General features: G+C 41.2%; 1 protein-coding gene across 4 annotated transcripts in view; it reads right to left on the bottom strand.

Moving 5' to 3' along the window:
• Positions 1-20,977, bottom strand: part of LOC119518528 (cytochrome b5 type B) — a 179,941-nt gene that overhangs the window by 35,096 nt on the left and 123,868 nt on the right. For 2 of the 4 annotated variants that reach the window (XR_005213797.1, XR_005213795.1), the window contains one exon: positions 16,834-17,431. The exons of 1 other annotated variant lie outside the window; for it this stretch is intronic. The gene's annotated coding sequence lies outside the window, so the exon portion shown is untranslated. Of the gene's footprint in view, positions 1-14,764; positions 15,238-16,833; positions 17,432-20,977 lie in introns of those variants that run through there. One more of the 4 variants, XR_005213796.1, reaches the window with a different exon arrangement.

Below are 20,977 nucleotides of genomic sequence, written 5' to 3'. Positions count from 1 at the left end.
CCACAGGCAACAGCCTCTTTAAGAACAGCAGTCAGATGCACAACGCAAAACTAGAAAGCTTTTCTGGTCACTTGGTAAATGGGCTGAAGTACCACCCCCAAATGAGGAATATGTTGTCTCCAAAATCCAAAGAGGCCAACTAGGCATTGTGCCTCCTTTTTGTTTGTAGGAGGGGCCAGATGAAACAGCTTATCCTTTACCTTAGAAGGAATATCTTGACATGTCCCACACCACTGGACACCTAGAAATTTTACTGAGGTGGAAGTCCCCTGTATTTTTGTTGGATTTATCTCCCATCTTCTGACATGCAAATGCCTTACCAATAAATCTAGACTATTTGCTACTTCTTGCTCACTAGGTCCAATAAACATGATACAATCAATATAATGGACCAGACTGATGTCTTGGGAGGGAGAAATGATCAAGGTCCCTGCAGATAAGATTATGACATAGGGTGGAGAGTTGATATATCCCTGAGGTAGGACAGTAAAAGTATACTGCTGGCCTTGCCAGCTGAAAGCAAACTGTTTCATGGTCCTTACTAATAGCTATTGAGAAAAAAGCACTTGCCAGCTCAATAGATGCATACCAAGTACCAGGGGATGTGTTGATTTGTTCAAGCACATATACAACATCTAGAAGAGCAGCTGCAATTGGAGTCACCACCTGTTTAAGTTTATGATGATCTATTGTCATCCTCAAAGACCTGTTTTCTGCACAGGCCAAATAGGAGAGTTGAAAGGGGATGTGATGGGAAACACCACCCCTGCATCCTTCAAGTCCTTAAGAGTGGCATTAATCACTGCAATCCCTCCAGGAATCCTGTATTCCTTCTGACTTACTATCTTGCTAGGAAGGGGCAGTTCTAGTGGCTTCCACTTGGCCTTTCCTACAATATCCCTCACTCCACAAGTCAGGGAACCAATGTGGTGATTCTGCCAGTTGCTGAGTATGTCTATTCCAATTATGCACTCTGGAACTGGGGAAATAACCACAGAATCAATCCAGGGACCCACTGGACCCACTGTGAGACAGACCTGAGCTAAAGCTCCATCAATCACCTGACCTCCATAAGCCCCTACTCTTACTGGTAGACCAGAGTGATGTATTGGGTCTCCTGGAATTAATGTCACTTCTGAGTCAATGTTTAATAATCCCTGAAATATCTGTTCATTTCCTTTTCCCCAATGCAGTTACCCTGGTAAAAGGCCATAGGTCTGCTTGGGGAAGGCTTGGAAGAAAATTAACAGTATAAATTTTTGGCAATGTAACACGATCCTTCCCAAATGGTACCTGGCCTTCCCCTCATTCAAGGGGCTCTGGGTCTGTAAGGTGTCTCAAATCTGGGAATTGATTAAGGGGACATGACTCTCTGTTTTTGTAATTCAAGTTAGACTTTTGTTTACTTGACCTAGAATTCTTCTGCCTATCCAGAGCAAACAAGAATTTAGTAGACTGCCCATCTATTTTACTTCTAGGTACCCCATGATCTACTAGCCAATACCATAAGTCTCTGTGAGTCAGTTTATTTTGACTGTTGCTTTGAGTCTACTGTCCATTATGGTAGCCATGCCCACCTTGTCTTTAGCAATTAACTGCTGCCACATGGCTTTTGCCAACTCAGGATCTGATATCCCCATTGTGTTTAAGGATTACAGTTCAACGACATCAGTTGCCACAGTAATATCTGACCTACTGAGAAGGGCGACTACAGAGCTTTTCAGGGATGACAGAGCTAGTCTCACAAATTTATTCTTCACAGTTTTGGTAAACGGTGTGTCCTCTGGACATTGCTGGGGTGTGTGAGCAGGTCTTCCATGATAAATCTACTCTAACATTCCAATATCTCTAAGCCTTTCAATCCCCTCCTCTACATTATACCAGGGCAGCCCTGGCATTTCAACCTCAAGTAATATCAGCCACCTTTTGATCCATGTTCCAGCCAACCATCCAAACAAACTGTTAATACCCTTTCTAACCCCTTGAGCTACAACATTGAATGTAGAATCTCTGCTTATTGGGTCCATATCAATAAATTCACCCTGATCCAATTATATATTCCTTCCACTATTATCCCACACCCTTAATATCCATTCCCACACATATTTCTGTCTATATAAATTGGAAAACTCATGCAATTCTTTTGGAGTATAGTGTACTTCCTCATGTCTTACACTTTGTACCTCACTTTTTGGAGCCTGTTGGGACTTTAGTCTAGTTATAGGTCTTGAAGAAAAGAGCAGTACGGGGGCGGGGGGGGTAGGGATAGACATGAAAAGAATTAGAAGTATCCTTCAAGCCACTTATCTCAGGGCATTCCATTGAAGTTTCATCTGGTGAAACAATATTAATCTTTCCATTAGAGCAGTGAGGGTTGTTTTTCCAAGGAGAGGTGTTTACAGCTTTAGCAGGCACTGAAGGGTTAATCTCTTTAGGTGGAGGTTGGATGGCAGGCTCCTCAGGGCAGACTGGAGGTCAGGAATCTGTTTCCTCAAGGCAGGCTGGAGGTTGGGTAGCTGTCTCCTCAGGGAGGCTGAAGATTGGGAGGCTCTTTCCTAAGGACAGGCTGGAGGTGGGGGGACTGTCTCCTCAGGGCAGACCATTACAGGTATAGCTAGCAAAGATTCAGCAGAATCCAGGGTTCCAATGTCCCTACTGCCATCATTATCAACCCATATGTCCCAATCCCAATTTTCAGGATCCCATTCTTTTCCAATCAATGCCTTTACTTTAACAGCAGACACCCTGTGAGGTTGAGAGTATAGTTTACATTGTAAATCTGCTACTTGCACAATGAGACTTTGGGTCTGGTTTTCAGAGATCTCAATTCTGTGGCCACAGGAAATAAGATTTTCTTTCAGGGCACACATAGAAACCTTTACATCTTTCATACAGCTTTTAAGTTGCAAATTTGAAGTCTTCATCTCATCCCTTTCTCTCATAACTGTATCCAGCATATCTAAAGGCAACCATCCAACAACATTGTACTTCTTAACTCCACAAAACTCTGGTAAGGTGTCAAAAACAGTCACCCAGAGCCTTGCCTCTTACAAAAGTATGATTAGGGAAATCAAATGGTGATATTTTGCATATCTGTATTGCCAACTCATGCCATGGACTGTCAGTGCCATCTTGATTATTGAAAATAGAGTCATTAGTGCCTTTGAATCTAATCACAGTAGAAAACTAATTGTCAAAGCCCAATTTAAGATTCTGTTTCTCAAGAACCACTCCCGGTATTGAGCTGTATTAGTCAGGATTCTCTAGGGAAACAGATCCAACAGGAAATATCTGTAAATATGAGATTTAATAAAAGTGTCTCATGCAACTGTGGAGATGCATGAGTCCAAATTCCACAGGGCAGGCCACGAGCAGGCAACTCAGATGAAGGTCTTCAATGAACTCCTCAGGAGAGGCTGGTTGGCCGTAGGAGGAGTGCATGTTTACTCTTCTCCCTTAAAAGTCTTCAACTGATTGGATTAAATCCAGCTGGTTGGATTCTCTCATTGCAGAAGACACTCCTTTAGTTGGTCAGATATGTAATCAGCCACAGATACAATCAATTGACTGATGATTTAATAAACCTCCTTCTGGTTTATTAACCAGCCACAAAATGTCCTTGCAGTATTGGTTAGGCCAGTACATGCTTGACAAGACAACTGGGCACCATCACCTGGCCAAGCTGACACACAAACCCAACAATCACAGTCTGTAACTTCCTCCCTTCCTCCCTTCCTCCCTTCCTTCCTGAATGTGTTTTTAAGCTTTGGTATCAGAGTTTTACTGGTCTCACAAAAATGAGTTGGGGAGCATTCCTTTCTTTTCTATTTTCTGGAAGAGTTTGTGGAAGATTGATAATATTTTTTTCTAAAATATTTGATAGAATTCACTAGTAAACCATCTGGGCCTGCAGTGTTCTTTGCAGGAAGGCTCCTCATAATGAATTCAATTTATTTACTAGACACAGCGTCCTTCATATTTTCTATTTTGCCTTGTGTTAGCTTTGGTGAAATGTAATTTTCAAGGAATGTGTCCTTTCATCTACATTGTTGAATTTATTGGCATAAAGTTGTTTATGACATTCCCTTATTAGCCTTTTAATACCTTTAGAAGCTGTAGCAATATCCCTTCTTTCATTCCTGATATTGGTAATTTGTCTTCTCTCTCTTTTTATTTGTGGAGGGAGAGGGTGAGCCTAGCTAGAGGTTAATCATTTTGTTGATCTTTTCAAATAACCAACTTTTGGCTTTGTTAAATTTCTTTATTGTTTATCTGCTTTCTAGTTTATCTGCATTAGCTCTTTGTTCGCTTTAGTATTTCCTTCCTATTACTTACTTTAGGTTGACTTTGCTGTTCTTTTTCTATCTTCTGAAGGTGAAATCTAGGCCTTTCTTTTCTAATATTAGGCTTTAAAACCATAAATATTCCTCAAAGCACTGCTTTTGCTTTATCTCACAAAGTATGGTCTGTAAAGTATAGTATTTTTGAAATCATCATTCAGTTCAAAATATTTTGTAATATTCCTTGTGATTGTTTTTTGACCTATGGATTATTTAGAAGTGTCACATTTAATTTCCAAATATTTGAGTTTTTATAGACATATTGTTGTTATTGATTTGTAATTTAATTCCTTTGTGGTCAGATAACATTCTGAATGATTTAGCCCTTTTAAATTTATTGAGACTTGTTTTATGGTTCAGCATATGGTCTACCTTGGTAGTGTCATTCAGTTCTGTCTTTACTAATCTTTTGTCTATTTCTTACTCATTTGCTGAGAGGGGTATTAAAATGCCAAACCATGATAGCGGATTTGTGTATTTCTCCTTTTAATTCTGTCAATTACTGCTTCATGTATTTTGAAGCTGTTATTAGCTGTTTACAGATGTATGATTATTATATCTTCCTGATGATATTTATCATTATGAAATTTCCCTTTTTATCCCTAACAATAGTCTTGGTGTTGAAGTCTACTTCATTTGATATTAATAGAGCCACTTCCATTTTCTTACGCGTGGTGTTTGCATGATACATCTCTTTCCATCCATTTCCTTTCAGCCTCCCTTGTGTGTCTCCTGTAGGCACAGTATGGTGTGTCTTGCTTTTTTTATCCATTCTGACAATTTCTGCCTTTTAGTTGAAGTATTTTAGACCATAAACTTTAAATGTAACCATTGATAAGGTTGGGTATAGGTCTACCAATTTAATATTTGTTTTCTTTGTCCCTTGGTTGTTCTTGTTGTTCTTCTGCTCCTCCTTTCTTGCTTTGTTCTGGGTTAATTGAATTTTTTTTTAGAAATCACTTTCATATATCTATTGGCTTTTTTGTTATACCTCTCTGCATTTTCTTAGCGGTCACTATAGAGCTCACAATAAACATCCTTAACTTTTGAAAGTCTATGTGGAGTTATTATTGTAACACTTTATATAAAATATTATATATTACATCTATATAAGTTATAAACTCCCAAATGCAATGTTAGAATTTTTGCTTTAAAAGTCATAAAAATTTTAAAGAAATGAGGAAGAAAAACTCCTTTTTATATTTACTCTAATACTATTTCCACTGCTATTCTTTCTTCCTAAAGATCCAGGTTTTTATGTGGTATCATTTCCCTTCACTGTGAAAAACTTTCCTTTAACATTTCTTTGTTTATCCAAAAATGTCTTTATTCAATTGTAAATTGTTTCCAGTGCTGGGCTATGCCGTAGTCTCCCTCTCTGTTTCCCACACACCTTCAGGAAAAGTCTGTTTCAGAGGCTGCTGGATGTGCCTCATGAACATCAGCCAGGAAAACCCCTGTATCAAAACAGAGTTGTTAAAGGGATGGGGAAATGGATCAACTGAAGAAGCTAGAAAATGAACAGCAAACCAATCCTAAACCAAGTACAAGAAAAGAAATAACAAGGATTAAAGCAGAAATAAATGACATAGAGAACAAAAAAACAATAGAAAGGATAAATATCACCAAAAGTTGGTTCTTTGAGAAGATCAACAAGATTGACAAGCCCCTAGCTAGACTGACAAAATCAAAAAGAGAGAAGACCCATATAAACAAAATAATGAATGAAAAAGGTGACATAACTGCAGATCCTGAAGAAATTAAAAAAATTATAAGAGGATATTATGAACAACTGTATGGCAACAAACTGGATAATGTAGAAGAAATGGACAATTTCCTGGAAACATATGAACAACCTAGACTGACCAGAGAAGAAATAGAAGACCTCAACCAACCCATCACAAGCAAAGAGATCCAATCAGTCATCAAAAATCTTCCCACAAATAAATGCCCAGGGCCAGATGGCTTCACAGGGGAATTCTACCAAACTTTCCAGAAAGAACTGACACCAATCTTACTCAAACTCTTTCAAAACATTGAAAAAAATGGAACACTACCTAACTCATTTTATGAAGCTAACATCAATCTAATACCAAAACCAGGCAAAGATGCTACAAAAAAGGAAAACTACCGGCCAATCTCCCTAATGAATATAGATGCAAAAATCCTCAACAAAATACTTGCAAATCGAATCCAAAGACACATTAAAAAAATCATACACCATGACCAAGTGGGGTTCATTCCAGGCATGCAAGGATGGTTCAACATAAGAAAAACAATCAATGTATTACAACACATTAAAAACTCGAAAGGGAAAAATCAATTGATCATCTCAATAGATGCTGAAAAAGCATTTGACAAAATCCAACATCCCTTTTTGATAAAAACACTTCAAAAGGTAGGAATTGAAGGAAACTTCCTCAACATGATAAAGAGCATATATGAAAAACCCACAGCCAGCATAGTACTCAATGGTGAGAGACTGAAAGCCTTCCCTCTAAGATCAGGAACAAGACAAGGATGCCCGCTGTCACCACTGTTATTCAACATTGTGCTGGAAGTGCTAGCCAGGGCAATCCGGCAAGACAAAGAAATAAAAGGCATCCAAATTGGAAAAGAAGAAGTAAAACTGTCATTGTTTGCAGATGATATGATCTTATATCTAGAAAACCCTGAGAAATCAACGATACACCTACTAGAGCTAATAAACAAATTTAGCAAAGTAGCGGGATACAAGATTAATGCACATAAGTCAGTAATGTTTCTATATGCTAGAAATGAACAAACTGAAGAGACACTCAAGAAAAAGATACCATTTTCAATAGCAACTAAAAAAATCAAGTACCTAGGAATCAACTTAACCAAAGATGTAAAAGACCTATACAAAGAAAACTACATAACTCTACTAAAAGAAATAGAAGGGGACCTTAAAAGATGGAAAAATATTCCATGTTCATGGATAGGAAGGCTAAATGTCATTAAGATGTCAATTCTACCCAAACTCATCTACAGATTCAATGCAATCCCAATCAAAATTCCAACAACCTACTTTGCAGACTTGGAAAAGCTAGTTATCAAATTTATTTGGAAAGGGAAGATGCCTCGAATTGCTAAAGACACTCTAAAAAAGAAAAACGAAGTGGGAGGACTTACACTCCCTGACTTTGAAGCTTATTATAAAGCCACAGTTGCCAAAACAGCATGGTACTGGCACAAAGATAGACATATAGATCAATGGAATCGAATTGAGAATTCAGAGATAGACCCTCAGATCTATGGCCGACTGATCTTTGATAAGGCCCCCAAAGTCACCGAACTGAGCCATAATGGTCTTTTCAACAAATGGGGCTGGGAGAGTTGTATATCCATATCCAAAAGAATGAAAGAGGACCCCTACCTCACCCCCTACACAAAAATTAACTCAAAATGGACCAAAGATCTCAATATAAAAGAAAGTACCATAAAACTCCTAGAAGATAATGTAGGAAAACATCTTCAAGACCTTGTATTAGGAGGCCACTTCCTAGACTTTACACCCAAAGCACAAGCAACAAAAGAGAAAATAGATAAATGGGAACTCCTCAAGCTTAGAAGTTTCTGCACCTCAAAGGAATTTCTCAAAAAGGGAAAGAGGCAGCCAACTCAATGGGAAAAAATTTTTGGAAACCATGTATCTGACAAAAGACTGATATCTTGCATATACAAAGAAATCCTACAACTCAATGACAATAGTACAGAAAGCCCAATTATAAAATGGGCAAAAGATATGAAAAGACAGTTCTCTGAAGAGGAAATACAAATGGCCAAGAAACACATGAAAAAATGTTCAGCTTCACTAGCTATTAGAGAGATGCAAATTAAGACCACAATGAGATACCATCTAACACCGGTTAGAATGGCTGCCATTAAACAAACAGGAAACTACAAATGCTGGAGGGGATGTGGAGAAATTGGAACTCTTATTCATTGTTGGTGGGACTGTATAATGGTTCAGCCACTCTGGAAGTCAGTCTGGCAGTTCCTTAGAAAACTAGATATAGACCTACCATTCGATCCAGCGATTGCACTCCTCGGTATATACCCGGAAGATCGGAAAGCAGTGACACGAACAGATATCTGCACGCCAATGTTCATAGCAGCATTATTCACAATTGCCAAGAGATGGAAACAACCCAAATGTCCTTCAACAGATGAGTGGATAAATAAAATGTGGTATATACACACGATGGAATACTACGCGGCAGTAAGAAGGAACGATCTGGTGAAACATATGACAACATGGATGAACCTTGAAGACATAATGCTGAGCGAAATAAGCCAGGCACAAAAAGAGAAATATTATATGCTACCACTAATGTGAACTTTGAAAAATGTAAAACAAATGGTTTATAATGTAGAATGTAGGGGAACTAGCAGTAGAGAGCAATTAAGGAAGGGGGAACAATAATCCAAGAAGAACAGATAAGCTATTTAACGTTCTGGGGATGCCCAGAAATGACTATGGTCTGTTAATTTCTGATGGATGTAGTAGGAACAAGTTCACTGAAATGTTGCTATATTATGTAACTTTCTTGGGGTAAAGTAGGAACATGTTGGAAGTTAAGCAGTTATCTTAGGTTAGTTGTCTTTTTCTTACTCCCTTGCTATGGTCTCTTTGAAATGTTCTTTTATTGTATGTTTGTTTTCTTTTTAACTTTTTTTTTCATACAGTTGATTTGAAAAAAGAAGGGAAAGTTAAAAAAAAAAAAAAAAATAAAAAAGACAAACAAGGAAAAAAAAAAAAAAAAGATGTAGTGCCCCCTTGAGAAGCCTGTGGAGAATGCAGGGGTATTCGCCTACCCCACCTCCATGGTTGCTAACATGACCACAGACATAGGGGACTGGTGGTTTGATGGGTTGAGCCCTCTACCATAAGTTTTACCCTTGGGAAGACGGTTGCTGCAAAGGAGAGGCTAGGCCTCCCTGTATTTGTGCCTAAGAGTCTCCTCCTGAATGCCTCTTTGTTGCTCAGATGTGGCCCTCTCTCTCTGGCTAAGCCAACTTGAAAGGTGAAATCACTGCCCTCCCCCCTACGTGGGATCAGACACCCAGGGAAGTGAATCTCCCTGGCAACGTGGAATATGACTCCCGGGGAGGAATGTAGACCCGGCATCGTGGGATGGAGAACATCTTCTTGACCAAAAGGGGGATGTGAAAGGAAATGAAATATGCTTCAGTGGCAGAGAGATTCCAAAACGAGCCGAGAGATCACTCTGGTGGGCACTCTTACGCACACTTTAGACAACCTTTTTTAGGTTCTAAAGAATTGGGGTAGCTGGTGGTGGATACCTGAAACTATTAAACTACAACCCAGAACCCATGAATCTCGAAGACAGTTGTATAAAAATGTAGCTTATGAGGGGTGACAGTGGGATTGGGAATGCCATAAGGACCAAACTCCACTTTGTCTAGTTTATGGATGGATGTGTAGAAAAGTAGGGGAAGCAAACAAACAAACAAAGGTACCTAGTGTTCTTTTTTACTTCAATTGCTCTTTTTCACTCTAATTATTATTCTTGTTATTTTTGTGTGTGTGCTAATGAAGGTGTCAGGGATTGATTTAGGTGATGAATGTACAACTATGTAATGGTACTGTAAACAAACGAAAGTACAATTTGTTTTGTATGACTGCGTGGTATGTGAATATATCTCAATAAAATGATGATTAAAAAAAAAATAAATAAATAAAAAAAAATAAAGGGATGGGGAGCCTGTCCCGCGGGTGGAAGGGCTACAGACCAGGGAGGCTACACATTCTGATGCCAGACCTTGCTATTTCATAGCCTTATTGGTGCCACTTTGTGTTTCTTTCTTTTTTAAACCAGAACATTAAATGCACGACTGATCGGTGAAATCCTTAAGAACTGGATGTCGCAACGGCAGCCCTCTTGGGTTTAGTTGTTGTTCCTTCTCAGAAGCCATCTTCAGTTGACAATTTTTTGGTGCCTCATTTGACCATGACTGGTGGCATTCCATCTTTTACCCTTGGCACTCCAGTTACACTTTTCTCTTGTGCTTGGCAGGGTAGTGACATCTGGCACAGGTCGACTTCTGAAGGTGGGAGGCCTTGGAGCCAAAGCGGCAGCACAAAGTTGCATCTTATTGCGACGCTTCTGTGGTCAAAACCAAAGAGCTAGAAGGGAAGGCACTTCTGCCACATCATGCTCAGAAGCTCTTCTTGTGTTTCTTTGAAGATCAAAGAGAATTTTTCAGCTTGGGAGATGTCAGGAAACATTGTGAAAGATTTTGAAATGGGCAAAAATGATTACTGGGTATCCGGGATAGCATACCAGGTTACAACTACAACTCTGTAAATTGTAGAATACTGATAGTAATGCAAATTATTTTGTTCATAGGAATGCAAATTGTGTCTGGTGTAGATGTACTCAATTATTGTCCAGAAGATTCTGATCGATTTTATGTTCACCTATAAATTCATCTCAGCATTTCTGATGGCCTGTGTATGTGTGTGGTTTTTAATTCCTCTTTGAAACAATTGTAACACCTTATCTAAGTAATAAGTTAAATAAAGTCTTTGACATGTTTGTTTAAAAAAAAAGGCCTTGGTAATGGATGGTGGTGATGGTAGCACAAGATTGTGAATGTAATTAATACCACTGAAATGTTCATTTAAAAATGGTTAAAATGGGGAATTCTGTGGGATATATATTTTACCGCAATAAAAAACAAAACAAAAAATCAGAGAGAGCCGAAAGCTCCCTTGTCTCATCAGTGATGCCAGGGAAAGACAACTTTTCCTGAGATACACATTGCTCAGCTCACCAGAGCCAGGCACACCTGGGGCAGGTAGTATGGGAGCATCTTTCCAGCTTTACCTAGGAAGGATTCCTACAGATCTGCAGGCCCAGGACCAGGGTGAGGTGAATGAGGCACTTGCCTCAAGTGCAAAACTTAAGCGGGTGCCCCCAAACCTCAGCAGTCAAGATAAATAATATTTTCATGAAAATATTTTTAAAAATAAAAATTAATTCATTTGGTTGCCATTTATTCTGAGGCTCTTCTTGACTCTTGACAGTTTCTCAGACCTTCCTTGGGTTTGCTGACATTGACAGTTTTCAGGCATACTGGTCATTGGGTAATGATGTCTCTCTACTGGAATTTGTCTGATTTTTTTTTTTTTTTCAAGATTAGACTGGGGTTATGGGTTTTAGGGAGGAAGACTATAAAGGTAAAGTGACATTTGCATCATGTCATATCAAGGGTACATACTATTGACATCATTTATGACTGTTGTTGACCTTGATCCTCTAAAGTTGTGGGGTTTTTGCAGTAATTTGACTTTTTAAAATATTGCATAAAAATAGCATTCATCTTGATTACTACTTTTTTTTTTTTTTTTTTGATGCCCCCTGAAGTTTTGCACTTGAGACAAGTGCTCACCCTATTTCTGAGCCAGCAGATCATTATGGACCTACTTATACTTTTCCCTGCTATACTCTCATCTCCACCAAAAGAATTCCACCCTAGCACACTTTGGGATACTATGTATTTTTTATGCATAGAAATTAAAATCTTACTGTAGACACTAATAACAGCAAAATGAGACATTTGGGTAAATTGTTGGCACAGTTCATGTAGCCGTTTTATGACTAGGAATTCTAACAGACTTCTGGATCCCAGATTAATAATTCATCAGTTAAAAAAGATCCTGAATTTCCTCATTTCAGTGTAAGAGACTGAGACATGAGATTGTGAAATACAGGAAATTTGAGTATGTTTTGTTAAATTTTTTTATACATACATTAATGTATTACTTTTGCTTAAATTGGATGGGATAATTTAAACTCAATCTGACACTTTGTGGTAGAATAAAGGCACCACTGGTCAGCATGGAAGCCATTCATAAGATATTTAATCTTTTTCATTCAGTCTGTTGTGTATCAGTGGAGGCAACGTGGATTAACAGTGAGAACTCTGGATCGAGAATCCCAGTTATGACACAAATTCCCCTTATCAATATAAGCAAGTCACTAAATGAACTTGGTTCTCACTTTTCCTCATCTGTAAAATAGGGCTACAGTTTACCTTAAATACCGTGTCATTAAAAAAACAAACAGCATGTTCTAGTTTGCTAATGCTGCCAGAATGCAAAACACAAGATGGATTGGCTTTTATTTGGTGTGCCAGTTTGAATGTATTATGTTCCCCCAAATGCCATTATCTTTGATGTAATCTTGTGTGGGCAGACCTATTAGTATTAATTAGATTGTAATTCTTTGAGTGTTTCCATGGAGATGTGACCCACCCAACTCTAGGTGATAACTCTGATGAGATATTTCCATGGAGGCATGGCCCCACCCATTCAGGGTGGGCCTTGATCACTGGAGCCATATAAATAAGCTGACAGGCAGAGGGAACTCAGTGCAGCTGTGAGTGATGTTTTGAAGAGGAGCTACAGCCAAGAGGGAAACTTTGAAGAAAGCACAGGAGCTGCAGATGAGAGAGAGTATGAAAACGGCTGTTGAAAGCAGACTCTTGCTCTGGAGAAGCTAAGAGAGGACAAACACCCCAAGTGCAACTAAGAGTGACATTTTTGAGGAACTGCAGCCTAGAGAGGAACATCCTGGGAGAAAGTCATTTTGAAACCAGAACTCTGGAGCAGTAACCAGCCACGTGCCTTCCCAAATAAACCCCCTTTTATAAAAGCCAGTCCATCTCTGGTGTTTTGCATTCCGGCAGCATTAGCAAACTAGAATATTTGGTTACACAGTTACAGTCTTAAGGCCGTAAAGTGTCCAAGGTAACACGTCAGCAATTGGGTACCTTCACTGGAGGATGGCCAGTGGTGTCCGGAAAACCTCTGTTAGCTGTCACTCTTAGTTGCACTTGGGATATTTGTCCTCTCTCAGCTTCTGTACATCAAGAGTCTGCTTTCAATGGCCGTCTTCAAAACGTCTCTCATCTGCAGCTCCTGTGCTTTCTTCAAAGTGTCCCTCTTGGCTGTAGTGCCTCTTCAAAATGTCACTCTCAGCTGCACTGAGTTCCTTCTGTTTGTCAGCTCATTTATATGGCTCCACTGATCAAGGCCCACCCTGATTGGGTGGGGCCACGCCTCCATGAAAATTATCTCATCAGAGTTATCACCTACAGTTGGGTGGGGCACATTTCCATGCAAACAACCTAATCCGAATGTTCCAACTTAATCTCCACTAATATGTCTGCCCCACAAGATTGCATCAAAGAATATGGCTTTTTCTGGGGGACATAATACATTCAAACTGGCACACAGCACCTTAACACTCCCCCTTATTTATGTTAAATTATTACAGGCCATCTGGATTACCCTTAGCCTCTAGAATTATGAGTTAATTTTGAAAAATAAGGAATTGTTTCTATGGTACAGTTTTAAAGAGGAGGATTTTATTTTAAAATAATAATGACAAAACCTTTTGGAGCTCAACTGGTCAGTATACATAAGCCAAAGGCAGGCAGTCACTATTTCTAATCTGTAACTTCAGAGGCTTCAGAATAGCCATTCTGGGCTAAAGCACCAGCAAGTGCAGGTGGAGGAGTCAAGGCTGCTCTTAACAATGGCCATCTGCCACTTTTAGGGCATAGAAGCATCACATTCTCACCAGGAATTAATTAGAAATCCAGGTTCTATTATTAATTTCCTCCTCCAAATCTAATCGTGTCAAGATTACCATTCGTGATTCTGATTGTATTGTATTTCATAGGTTAAAATTATTCTTTAATTATTTTAGCAGACGATAATTTCCTTCTGTTGCTCCTTTTCAATTCCAGCAGTTCCTTTCCTTCTTGTAGCCAGGTAAGTGTCCTAGGACCTTCTCCGTGCACCTTTCAATATAGACACTAAATTATCTTAATCAAAAAGAACAGGGAGAAAACTCTTACATGGTGCCATAGATAGTCTTGTGTCTTTTTTTTTTTTTTTTTTTTTGGTAACAATTTCATTGAGATATAATTCACATAGTATACAATTTACCCATTTAAAGTGTAGAATTCCACAACTTTTAGTATATTCCCAGAGTTGTGCAACCATCACTGCATTTGATTTTAGAACATTTTCTTACTCCAAAAAAATGCCATGTATCCTTTAACAGTCACCCCTCATTCCCCCCATTCCCCTCAATCCTAGGCAACCACTAATTCACTTTCCATCTCTATAGAATATGTCTATTCTGGTCGTTTCATATAAATGGGATCATACAATATGTGGTTTTTTTGTGTCTGTCTTCTTTTACTCACCATAATGTTTTCAAGGTTCATCCATGTTGTAGCATGAATCATTACTTCATTCTCTGTTACGTCCAAACAATATTCTATTCCCTGGAAATATCATATTTTGTTTATCCATTCATCAGTGGATGGGCATTTGGATTGTTTCCAAGTTCTGGCTATTATGAATAAGGTTTCTATGGACATTCATGTCCAAGTTTTTGAGTAGACATGTTTTCATTTCTTTGTGTATTTATCTAGGAATGGAACTGCTGGGTCATATGGCTCTTTACATTTTTGAATGTAATAATGTATCAACTACCTATTGCTACATAGAAAATTACCCCACAACTTCATGACTTAAAATAACAACTATCATTTACTATCTCTCACAGTTTCTGTGGGTCAGGAATTTGGGAGCACCTTGAATACGATGTTCGGCCTCCAGGTCTCTCATGAGGTTGCAGTCAGATGGAGGCTAGAGCAGCGGTCATCTGGAAGCTTGGCAGGAACCGGGAGAGTTATTTCCAAGGTGGCTCACTCACATGGCTGGTAAATTGGTGCTGGGTGTTGGTTGAGGGTCTCAGTTCCTCTCTAAATGGCTTCTTCACAGGGATGCCTGAGTGTCTTCCGAGTGGCTGGCTTCCTCCAGAGCAAGCTGGCCAAGGACCAAGGAGGAAGCTGCATCATCATCTCTCATGGCTTAGCCTTGGAAGTCACCCTTCTGTCATTTTCACCCTATTCTATGTTCACGTAGGCCAGCCTGATTCACTAAGGGAGGAGTCTACACTAGGGCTTAGCTGGCAGCAGGCGAGGATCATTAGGAACTGTGGTGGAGTTGGCTACCATAAACAGATCGACTTGGAAGCTTGATTCTCTGTTGTTCCTGAGGAGATGGTCCAAATTCACAGACCCCAGACAGGAGGTCAGAAAATACATCAAATGTTTGTTGTTTGCTTTCTCCACATGGTGGATTTAACAATCTACTGTAGAGCTTCCCTGACTTTCCTGCTTGAAATTTGAGGAGAGAGAGAGTCTTAATGTATTACGTAAGAGAAGTAAGATAAAGAACTCCAAGCCTGGAAGCTGTCCTTGGATTAAGGCCCGCTAGGATTCACCTATGGAAGAGCCAAGCTTTTGTCTCTCCCTCTACATTAGCAAATCCAAATCCTTCCTGGAATCGTTACTTGGGTTCTTTAATCCAGGAATCAAATCTGCTTTCTTTCCTGGCAAATCAACAAGTTCTTATTAAGCATCTACTGTGTACCCAAGAGCAAACCCCAGGATCATTTGAGACTAGTGTACATGGATAAGCCAAAAATTCCCAAGCGTGACCAAAATAGATTGTTGTCAAATCCACCTGTTCTGTGGCTTCATGGCAAGGAAAGGAACTGAAAAGGCTATTTTTTAAAGTTAGCATTTAGAGAAGTCATAGCCACAAGAATGCTTTCTGATTTATTTTCATTCAGAAAAATCTCAAGGAGATGGATAAAGAAAGGCTGAGGAACTTTTCTAGATTAAAGGAGGCTAAAGATACCTGGCAACTAAATGTAAAGTTTATCCTGGATTATATTCTGGACTGGAAAAAACTACTATAAAGGACATTATTGGAAATTGGTGAAATTGGAATTACAAACTATAGAATAGATAATAAGATTGCATTGATGTTAAATTTTTTGAATTTTATGACTACACTGGTTTTGTAACAAAACTCTGTTCTTAGGAAATACACACTGAAGTATTAAGAGGTAATGTGCTTTAAGTCTATAGTTCATTTTCAAGTAGTAAAAAAGTATCTATATGCATCCATATTTATGTGTGTACATATATATGTATATGTATATATGGGGGAGAAACAAATGCAGCAAAATGTTAACAATTGGTGAATCTGAATAAAGGGTATATGGGAATTCTTTATACTATGTTTGTAGCTTTTCTGTAAGTTTGCAACTATTCCAAAATAAAACATTTAAAAAAAGAAAAGGAAACGGAAGGTTGACTGTCAGGATGGGAGAGATGGTGGAGTCAACCTTCCTTTATGGAATATGGAATGGTAAATAGAAGGACTAGAGATCAGATGGCTGTCAACTACCCATGTGGGAAGCCGTCACTGGGGGCTAGACGTGACAACTGTCTGCCTTGATGACACCTCCTGGCAGCTGTTAGGAGCCCCAGCATTACCAAAACCTTGCACTGTCCCTGTGACTCCATAATCAACCCCTGAAAGCAGCCATCAGCTTGCTCCATTTCTTACCTCTGGTCTCAAGGACGTCTTGTAACAGCTCCTCCATGAGGTCTCAGGCTGGGGAGTGGTACTGCCGATCCCCTTGTCTCCTAAGATTGAATATGTCCTTCTGCAAGTTGGGCCCTGGGCCAAAAGTCAGAAAAATCTCCCAGTCCCTCCAGCTCAGAGGTGGCCTGATTGCAACACCCAAGTGAACATCTCAGAACCACAGAGTTAGCCAAATATCTTTGAGCCAGTCCAAGGCAAGGAATCCCCTTGCTGCTGCCGCCTCTTGTCTCAGGTGTCAAGGTGCACACACTGATTCTCGTTCCACTGGATCGGTAGGAGGCAGGTGTGCACTCCGCTGCCTTAGAAGAAACAGATCTGATCAAGGCCCAGAGGAGGCCCACGTGCAACACATTGGCCCTTCAGCCTTCAGGACTGATGAAATACGAATTCTACAAAATAGTTTCAATGCCAGCCAAGCCTGTGCATCACCATCGGCCTGCTAAAGCCAATCCACTGACTTCTAATTAGCAGCGAGATGAATCTGAAAGGGCACCAGCCCCAGGAACTTCAAAGAGGAGGAGGTCAGAGAGATCCTTGATAACAGAATCAATCACAAAGCCTGGAAGAGAAAAACAGGAGAAGGTCTTTCTGGTTCCCGTGAACGTGGTTTCTAGACTGTGATGGCCTTGGGCAAGCCCACAGCCTAGCCTTCCCCTGGAGACAAAGACCTCTCTCCTCCAGCTCTGACTCAGCTCTCTGATGTGTGTGGGCAAGATCAGCCTCCCGCAGCTCACCATTCGCAGATTCCTGATTACCTGAGATCCAGCGAATGAATCACAGCCCTAGCACGTAGCAAGTTTTCGAGAACAGCAACACATTCATAGCATTAACCAAGTGCCTGGCACTGTTCTGGGTACTTTACAGATAGCAGCTCGTGTAATCCTTCCAGAAACCCTATGAGGATGGTACAATGATTATCCCCATTTGGCAGAAGCAGAAACTGAGGTGTAGAGAGGTTAAGCAAAGTTTACTGTCCTAGGAGATCACGAAGTCAGGGTTTGAACCCAGGCATATGGCTTGAGTCTCTGGGCTTTAAACCACTTTTGTACGCTAGGCCTTCTAGCTTGCTTGACATGCTGCTTCTAAAGAACCAATAAATGAGGAAACAAACCCTCATATTTCAAAAACCATAGACAGGATGAGATGGCTAAGGGAGTCTGAAAAGCAGATTGATAGATGATAAGAAACTGGAGAGGGTCTCACAATTACTTACAGCACTTGTCATCTGTACCATATCATTCATTCATTCATTCATTCATGTTCTCATATTTAGAATTCAGGTCCTAGTATGTGTTAGAATGGGAGGAAATAAGAGGAACAGAATCTAGTTAATGAGATGAAACCTGAGCATGCAAATAGTGAAGTAATCAGAGGAGGATGATTTTAAGCTGAGTGGTGCTGATATGAGGCTCAGGTTAGGGTAAAGGAAGGAAGATTTGGGCAAGTGGAGAGGGAGAGGGGCACAGTCTCAAGAAGCTTTCCCTGAGTTCTGTCCACCGCAGGTTAGGGGCCCTTCTTCAGTCTTCCCATATCTACCCCCCACCCCCTCACAGCATCCTTATTTTAGCATTTCCCACACTGGGTTGAAGTTTCCTATGTGCCTCTCTGTGTGTTTTTGTATCCCCCGAAACTGGGTTTATGGGATGAATAAGAGAAGCTCTGAGGCGGGGGATGGTGGATGGTGGGGTAGGGGTGAGGGGGTGAGGGGGTGGGAGAAAGTACAGGTGTACTGGGGGGATGAGCAGGTCAGGCTGATCTGAGTGGGGTGGGCTAGAGCTGCGCTTCTCAAACTGCAGCATGCAGAGGAGTCACCTGGGGATCTTGTGAAAATGCAAATCCTGATTCAGTAGGTCTTGGGTAGGGCCAGAGATTCTTCATTTCCAACAAGTTTGCTGGTGATGCTGATACTTCTGGTCCTCTTTGAGTGTCACTTTGAGTGTCAAGGCTCTCAATGACCCCCACCCTTTCCCAACCCCAAGAAAGCCTCATTCCACCTTAGGATACCCTTCCTCTACCCCATACTCCTCCCAAGGCCACTCTTGCGGCTCCAGCCAGCTGCTGAATCCTGTTTTTTCCTCCTTCTTCCCAAACCCAGGTTTGCAGAAGATGTACCTAATCTCTGTATGCAGGACCCACAAAGTTTAGCCAATGAAGGTGAGTGGGGGGCTCCTGTGGTCAATGGCATCTGGGAAACTCAGGATTACAGGGCACATTAGCACCCTAGAGGCTCCAAGAAGTCCTCCAATTACAAAGCTTGGTCTAGGAGGTGGGGCAGGTGGGAGAGGGAGGGGAAGGGATGCCTGAGATGAGGGAGAGGTTTAGTGCCCCTGGTCTTCATCAGCACCACCCCTAGCTACTCAAATCTAAGTAAAACCCCCATGCTTTCTACCCAACAGCAGTTTCCCCTTCCATCCAATTGCCATCCTTAGATCCCTCCAACATGGAAATCCCAGCGCCCCCACTGAAAGCAGGCAAGGTTTGTCTTTATGGGGGGAGGGGAGGAGGTCCCCTTTTCCCAGTTAGTGGCACTCTTTTCTTTCCAACTCTTCAGGACCCTGGTTCCCAATCTCCTTTCAATCTCCTTCTTCTTAATGGAGCTGAGGTATTTATTTACGCTGAGTTGTAAATGATTGATAAGACAGAAATATGCTGCCTCTGAAGGCTCATAATTCTCCATTTACTCCTCTATCCCCAGTCCAGATCCATTTTCAACCCTGCTCTGCCCCTGGGAGGTTGAGTCCTGGGGATGGCATCACCTCTGACTTTGGTTGGGTTTGGCCAATGGGTGGCACTGCCAGGAGATCCCAGGGTGGGCAGAGAGCCATGTCCAGGCATTTCATCCCTGCTTCCTCCCTGCTTTGGCCTCGCGTCTCCGGGCAGTGGCCGCAGTGCTCTACAGTGTCAGATCTGCTCAAGGTGGTCCTTCCACAGCTGGGATCTCACTGGGCAAGTGTGGAGCCTTCTGCCCTAATATGGTAATAACTTCCTGTCTGGCAAGTTCCCGGGTGCCTCTCCATCCCTATTGGTTTCTTCAACCCTGCCCATATCACTGCAAATATTCTTTCACTAATATCTTCTTTTTTTTCTTTCTTTCTTTCTTTTTCTTCTTGTTTCATTTAAACCTTTTTGAGTATGTTGTCTGTGCCCTGCCAGGACTCTGATACAGGACGTTGCATTTTTATCAGGCACAAGGCTCCTATTTGGCTTAAGCCAAAGCAATGGAGCTCTAATCGTAGAATTTGGGGCTAAAGAAAATCCAGACAGAGAAAGTATTTTTGAAAGGGGAGTGGTGTGGGGTATTTCTCGGTACTTTGAAATCCAGCCACATCAAGGCCTGGGAGCTAGTTATCAGCCGTTTTATTCTCTTCAATGCCATGTGCTGAGAAACTGCTGTGTCCCAGACAGGGTGCTCAGTACTGTGGGAACCAAGGACGATTAAGACCAGGCCCCATGTCCCAGAAGCTCACACTCAGGGACACTCAGACCAGGGCAGGACGAATGTCCTGGAATGAAATTGCGTATGACAGGCAGCCAAGCAGGGCAAAGCTGGCTGAGATAAGGTCCTAATCGGAGTTCAGACAGAGAACAGCAGGGAAAACAGCAGACGGAGGCTTTGTTCCAACGCCAGGGCCCTGGGAGGACCTCACGGGATGGGGGAGGAGGTCACAGAGGACCTGGGAGGACTGTGACGTGGGCCCAGCTGCAACCCAACCCAGAAGCCAGAGCAGACCCCTCGCTGTGGCCTCCTGGGGGCAGGTTCGGACTCGCAGGCTGTTTCCTTTGCTTCCTCCCCTGGACTCTCACCGCAAGCCCACTTGATTGCTACAGCTCCCACCCATCCCGTGCTTACTGCGGGCAGACCCTGTGCTGGGGCTTCAATGAGTAAACTTACCGAATCCTCCCAAACATCCTTGGGGGTAGGTCTATTCCTTCTTACACCTAAGGAAACTGAGGCTCAGCAAATCCAAATGGCTTATCCAAGATTTTATAAATAGACTCTGGAGGAATCAGGATTTGAATCCACACTGCTTGGCTCCAAAATGCACCCCCTCAACCATTCTATTCTAACTCATAGGAATAGCGTTTACAGCGTGCAAGGGGAAGC

Source organism: Choloepus didactylus, chromosome 22 (genome assembly GCF_015220235.1).
Source record: "Choloepus didactylus isolate mChoDid1 chromosome 22, mChoDid1.pri, whole genome shotgun sequence".
In the NCBI taxonomy this organism is placed as follows: Eukaryota; Metazoa; Chordata; class Mammalia; order Pilosa; family Megalonychidae; genus Choloepus; species Choloepus didactylus.
The sequence above is the reverse complement of the archived record's forward strand: the minus strand, read 5'-3'. Positions and strand labels throughout refer to the sequence as shown.